The sequence below is a fragment of the Crocuta crocuta genome, unplaced genomic scaffold (assembly GCF_008692635.1).
Source record: "Crocuta crocuta isolate KB4526 unplaced genomic scaffold, BGI_CrCroc_1.0 scaffold318, whole genome shotgun sequence".
NCBI lineage: Eukaryota > Metazoa > Chordata > Mammalia > Carnivora > Hyaenidae > Crocuta > Crocuta crocuta.
The window spans coordinates 5,806,471-5,812,470 of NW_027531425.1; the positions used below are offsets into that span (position 1 = coordinate 5,806,471).

Below are 6,000 nucleotides of genomic sequence, written 5' to 3' on the forward strand. Positions count from 1 at the left end.
CAGCTTGGCTTGAACCTAACTACCACTCTCCAGCCCAGATCTAGAAAAATGTAGAAATGCTCTCTCTCTCTCTCTACCAAATCCAAACAGGAATAAAAATGCTGGGTCTTATTCCTATTGGGAAATATCCAAAGTTATTGTGACAGTACTGTAGTTTGAGCAATGTTGGCTATTTGTTTTTTGGAGCACAAAGCAAGCAATAAATCTGTCACCCTGAAAAATCAGGTTGTGACCTAGAGGAAGGAGCAAATTGTGACTTTAGGTAAAAAAGAGTGACCTACCAGGGAGGATAATTTATCATGATAACAAAATTGCTGGTGCTCTCCTGACCGACCAGGAAGAAGGGCTGCAGTAAGCAAATTCAGGAGATGCAAGCGTCCGAATATTTTTAACTGATCAATATTTCCAGAGTTCACAAGCGGCCAAAAAACTGTCATTGTTCAGAGTAAATACACTGCTCACCTGATTTGTAAAAGGAAAAACGGAGAGCTTTAATTATTCTCTTAAAAAAAAAAAAAAAGCCACCACTCAACAATAGGCATTCTTTGTAAAATGAAAATAAATATTCTCCTGGGGCTTTAGGTGAGAATTCTTGATTTTTATGGGGAAGCAGGAGATAATGTTACCTGAAGATGCTTAAGGAAATTGACTACTAGGGATTAATGTCTTTTACCCACTCTCAGGTTAAAACTCTTCAGGCTGGAGAGGAAACCAAGCAAATAATATCATCTAGGAAACTACTGATAAAATAAAGACTTAGGCAAAGCTAAAGTTTACTTAAGACAATAACACTGTCTTTCCACTAATGGTGGGTACCTTGCATTTGCTCCTTCAGGTTACTGGACCTGCTACTCCACTCTGCACCATGTCTGAGAGGCAGCTTCAAAGGGCTGTCTGTCCTGGACTGTTGGTTGGGTTCAGTCAATGGGCGGCACCTGCTGGAGAGGAGAGGGAAGAGGAGGCTGGGGTATTATTCGTCTATCCCCCTTCCTGCAGGATGGCTTCAGGCTAGCTGTATCCCTCTTCTGAAAGTCACAGCTTCTGTAAGGTGACATTTTCTGCATAGCCTTTTCTGTCTCTAGATTCCAGTAACCTCTTCCCTCCCTTGACACGTCTGTATCCAGGAGTGATAAATGCTCCCCACCAATACTACCTCCGGGTATGTAGTGTACTATTTTTGTGGTTTTCATGCACTCTGTCCACACCTTGGTGTATTAAGCTTTCGTAAATCACAGTGTGCTGTTTCCTGCTTGGTCTTTGACCGATGCACCACTTGAGTAGCACTTTCCGTAGACCTGAACATCATCATGGCTCCAGGGAGCTCTGGATAACTAAGGCACCTCAACAAGCCTTAAACAGGGATGGCAAATGATATCAGTCATTGGATGAAGAATGTTAAGTTAACATTATGTGGCTCAATACTGGTAGCAACTATGATACACCCAAGCTTTGTATACTATAAAACTGTGATTTCATCTCTAGACTTCGCTGATAAGTACACAGATATGATAAATCCAGCTTTGTGTCATGATCCACCTCTCAATAAATTTGAAGACCAGATAAAGCATTCAGTTTCTGAGCATTAACACCCATTATCTCTCAGCCCCTGTCGCCACGTGGCACGACTCATATTCACTTCACCAGCTTACAAATTCAGCTGTCCTCCCAACAAACTTGGCAGGCTCATCCCATTTCTCAGAAGAGATTTAATAGCAGTGAGTTCGTGTATTACAAAGACTTCATTACTTTTATTAGCTTTCCATGCTCCCTGCTTACTGGTGCACTGAAGGGTATTACTGAATAATCCATAGTTGTCAGAAATATAAATGTGCCCTGGTGTAGTACAGCTTTAATTCTACTTATTTTATGTTCTTATTTAGGACATTTTGGAAGAGATTAGACAGAGTTCCTTCTGTAAGGGAACTTGCTGCAGAGCGGTGTTGGTTTATGTCCAACATATGAGTAAAGCTGGAATAACCAACTTTTATGTGCCTATGGCACCTGATAAAATGTATTCATAATGCTAGGTGCTGATTCCTAGTCCTTTTAAGGCTCAGGCAAAATTTTTGCAAGAAAAGAATTTATTCACTACTTCATTTAATTAAATATATTAAAAAATTTTTAAATGTTTTATTTATTTTTGAGAGAGAGAGACAGCATGATCAGGGGAGGGTCAGAGAGAGAGGGAGACACAGAATCCGAAGACAGGCTCTAGGCTCTGAGCTAGCTGTCAGCACACAGCCCGACATGGGGCTTGAACCTACAAACTGTGAGATCATGACCTGAACCGAAGTCGGATGCGTAACCGACTGAGCCACCCAGATGCCCCTCAAATATATTTTTTAAAAGTATTTATTTATTTTGAGATAGAGAGAGAGTATGAGTAGGGGAGGGGAGGGGCAGAGAGAGGGGAGAGAGAGAGAATCCCAAGCAGGATCCACACTGTCAAAGCAGAGCCTGATGCGGGGCTCGAACTGACAAACTGCAAGGTTAGTTTGACCTGAGCTGAAATTAAGAGTCTGACATTCAACCGACCGAGTCATCCAGGCGCCCCTAATCAAATATTTTTGATCTTAAACAAGTTAAATATGTTTGTGTACCCATTTCTTTATTTACGTGTATATGCATAGATCATGCCCTATTCTAAAAAAAACACCACAACCAAAATTATTGGATAGTATTTTGTAAAATATTTGGTGGCTTAATAAATCTTTATCAATTTAATTATAATCAATTATAATGAGAGTATATAACAGAATAATAAAGAGGTGAAATAAGTAAAATTTGTCCAGTGAAGATTAATATTGATAAAGCTGAATGCTCCACATCAATTGCAAAAAATCTTTCAATTGTCTTAGACTTTAGTTTTATTCATATAAAAGAGAAAAGAGAAGAAAATGTCTATTTGTGTCATCCAGTGAAGAACTTTACATACATTACTTACTTTTATTTTGATGCTTAAGTTACAATGATTTTTATTTCTTACAAGACATAATGATGAAGACTAATATATATCCCTTGCTACATAAATTGCCCATATATTTTAAACTATTATCTGTTTTATACTTACAAAATTTTGGAGTACTGAATTTGATGATATTAATAATCTTTAAAAATTTGTAAGGGTGCCTGGCTCTGGTGGAAGAGCATGTGACCCCTAATCTTGGGGTTGTGAGCTCAAGGCCCACGTTGGGTGTAAAGATTACTTAAAAAATAAACTTAAGATTTTGTTAATAACAAAACATGGCAAATTAAAAAACAAAGAAAGCAGGAAAGATTATTCACATCCCTTGATAATCTTTCTTCTGTGTTGCAACCTATTTTCTTTTTTAAAATATTTATTATTATCGTTATTTTTTTTTCATAGTTTATTATCAAGTTGGTTTCCATATAACACCCAGTGCTCATCCCCACACCTGCCTTCCTCCATGCCCAATATTTACTTATTTAATTTAATTTAATTTAATTTTTAAAGTATTTTATTTATATCTGAGAGAGAGAGAGAGAGCATGAGCAGGGGAGGGTCGGAGAGAGGAGGCACAGTATCCGAAGCAGGCTCCAGGCTCTGAGCTGCCAGCACAGAGCCCGATGCGGGGCTCCAACCCATGAACTGTGAGATCATGACTGGGGCCGAAGTCGGACGCTCAACCGACTGAGCCACCCAGGCGCCCCTATTTATTTATTTTTGAGAGGAGAGAAGGAGACACAGAACCCGAAGGAGGCTCCAGGCTCAGCGCACAGCCCAACACAGAGCTTGAACTCACCAACTGCAAGATGATAATCCGAGCTGAAGTCGGATGCTTAACCGACCGAGCCACCCAAGCGCCCCTTCACGCCCAATTTCTTTCAAGAGTTGCCTATATAGTAGTTCCCTCTTTCCCGCAGTTTCGCCATCTGTGATTTCATTTTTCCCCGAGGCAAACCGCGGTGAGGAAGCAAATGATTCTGACGAATCGTCAGAAGGTCAATAGTAGACTAGCGATGTCACAGTGCCTACGTCACTCACCTCACTTCATCCCCTTACGTAGGCAATTTAACATCTCACAACGTCACAGGAAGGGTGAGTACAGGGTCATATTTTTTCAAGATACTTTCTTCAGATGAGAATATTTGAGGTTTTTTTAAATGTTTATTTTTGAGGGGGAGAGAGCGTGCATTCGCACAGGAGCGGGGGAGGGGCAGAGAGAGGGAGACACAGAGTCTAAAGCAAGCCCCAGGCTCTGAGCTGTCAGCACAGAGCCGGGCGGGGGCTTTAACCCACCAGCCCTGAGATCATCATGACCTGATCCCAAGTGCGACGCTTCACCGACTGAGCCACCCAGGCGCCCCTATGGTGTAATATTTTGAGAGAAAGAGAGAGAGATCGCCTTCACAGAACTTTTATTACAGTATATTGGTATCATTGTTCTATTTTATTATTGTTGATAATCTTTTACTGTGCCTAATTCACGAATTAAACTTCATTATAAGTATGTATGTATAGAAAAAACCATAAGATATGTTAAGTTTTGGTACTCGTCTTGGTTTTAAGCGTGCACGAGGGGTCTTGGAAGGTATGTATCTCCCGTATAGGTTAGGGGGCAGGACTGGCCTCGATGTCTTCATTTCCTCACCTCTAAATGCCTTTATCAGCTCTTGCTCAGGGTAACACCTTGTCAGGTCCTTGTCCTACTTGACCTCTCCACCGAGTTGGACATTGCTGACCACTACTACTTGGAAGTTTTCTCTTCTGCTGGCCTTGGTGACTTTACTCCCCTTGGGCTTTTCTCCTTTCACGCTAGCCTCGTTCTTTCGCCAATCTTTGTTCTCCAGTCAATCTTGGGAGCTTCTAAAGGCTAAATCTAAGGGACACCTATCTTACTTCTCTGTTTTGAGAGCCCTTCCCACAGCTTCAAATAGCCATGCTTGTAGCTTCTGCTATCTGCTAAATGCTGATGAGATCTAAGGTTTCTTTCTGTAGCTCCTGCCTCTACTCTATGGAACTGCTTACTTCGTTTCTACATGAATGTTTCAAAGGCAATTCAGATGGAATATGTGTAATGTTTAAGATAAAAGTCAAAATCCATCTCTTCCCCACCTGGTTCTCTGCTGATTTTTCCTCGCCTAGTGAATGCCATTATCACATTCTGGCATAATAGAATATTATCTTTCCTTCACTCCCTTAATCCTACCCATCATCAGGCTTCAGTGTGTGTGTGTGTAATCATTAAAGTATCTTTGAATCCACTCACTTGTCAATATCTTCATTACCACACCTCTGGACCAAATTTCTAGAGCTCCTTGCTTCTGTTAATACAATAACTCACTAACTTCAAAGGTTTGAATCAATTATCTTGTCTATAGTCAGAAGGTCAAAACACAAATATGATCATGTCACCCACCCAATTAAAACCATTCACTTCAAGTAACTTTCTTAGGGTAAACATCAAATGCCTTCCTGAGGCCTTAGAAGGCATCTGACTTTTGGCCCTGTTTTCCTCTTTAGTTCTTTTTGAGCTAGCCTCTCATTTGTTTAGTGTGTTCTTGCTGCTTTGGCCTTATTTCAGTCTCTCAAATGCACTAAATTCTCTCCCACCACAGGACCTTTGCACATGCAGTTTCCTCTTACTGGAATGCTCTCCTGTACTTATTTATGTGCTTATATTCTGGCTCCTTCACTAAATTTTAAGTGCTGTGAGAATAGGGGTTGTGCTTATTTCTGCTTTCTCTTCTTCCTCTTTTTTTCCCCCTGCTTTCTATTTAAGCTCCAAATACGCACTTCTGGCATGCAGAAGCAGCTCAATAATTTTTGCTATGAAAACATATACATAAGTAATAGCTATTACCAAATTTAATTTTTGTTTGCCTTTTAAGTACATATTGAAATATAAAAATTTTGTGTCAAAGTTAATATTTTTGGTTTTTAAACATACAGTGATGTTTACATAGATCTATTAGTTATTCTGTTATCACTTCTTTTACTGGTAGTCATGCTTAAAAAGGCCTTTCTCAGTAGAAGAT

General features: G+C 40.1%; 1 long non-coding RNA gene across 1 annotated transcript in view; it reads right to left on the reverse strand.

Moving 5' to 3' along the window:
• LOC144238256 (uncharacterized) overlaps positions 1–3,922 on the reverse strand; it is a 38,988-nt gene extending 35,066 nt beyond the window's left edge. Inside the window, exons 1-2 of the long non-coding RNA XR_013337046.1 lie at positions 3,765–3,922; positions 817–938 (exon numbers count right to left, since the gene is read on the reverse strand). This is a non-coding gene — a long non-coding RNA (uncharacterized LOC144238256). The remainder of the gene's footprint in view (positions 1–816; positions 939–3,764) is intronic.
• Positions 3,923–6,000: the final 2,078 nt, after the last annotated feature.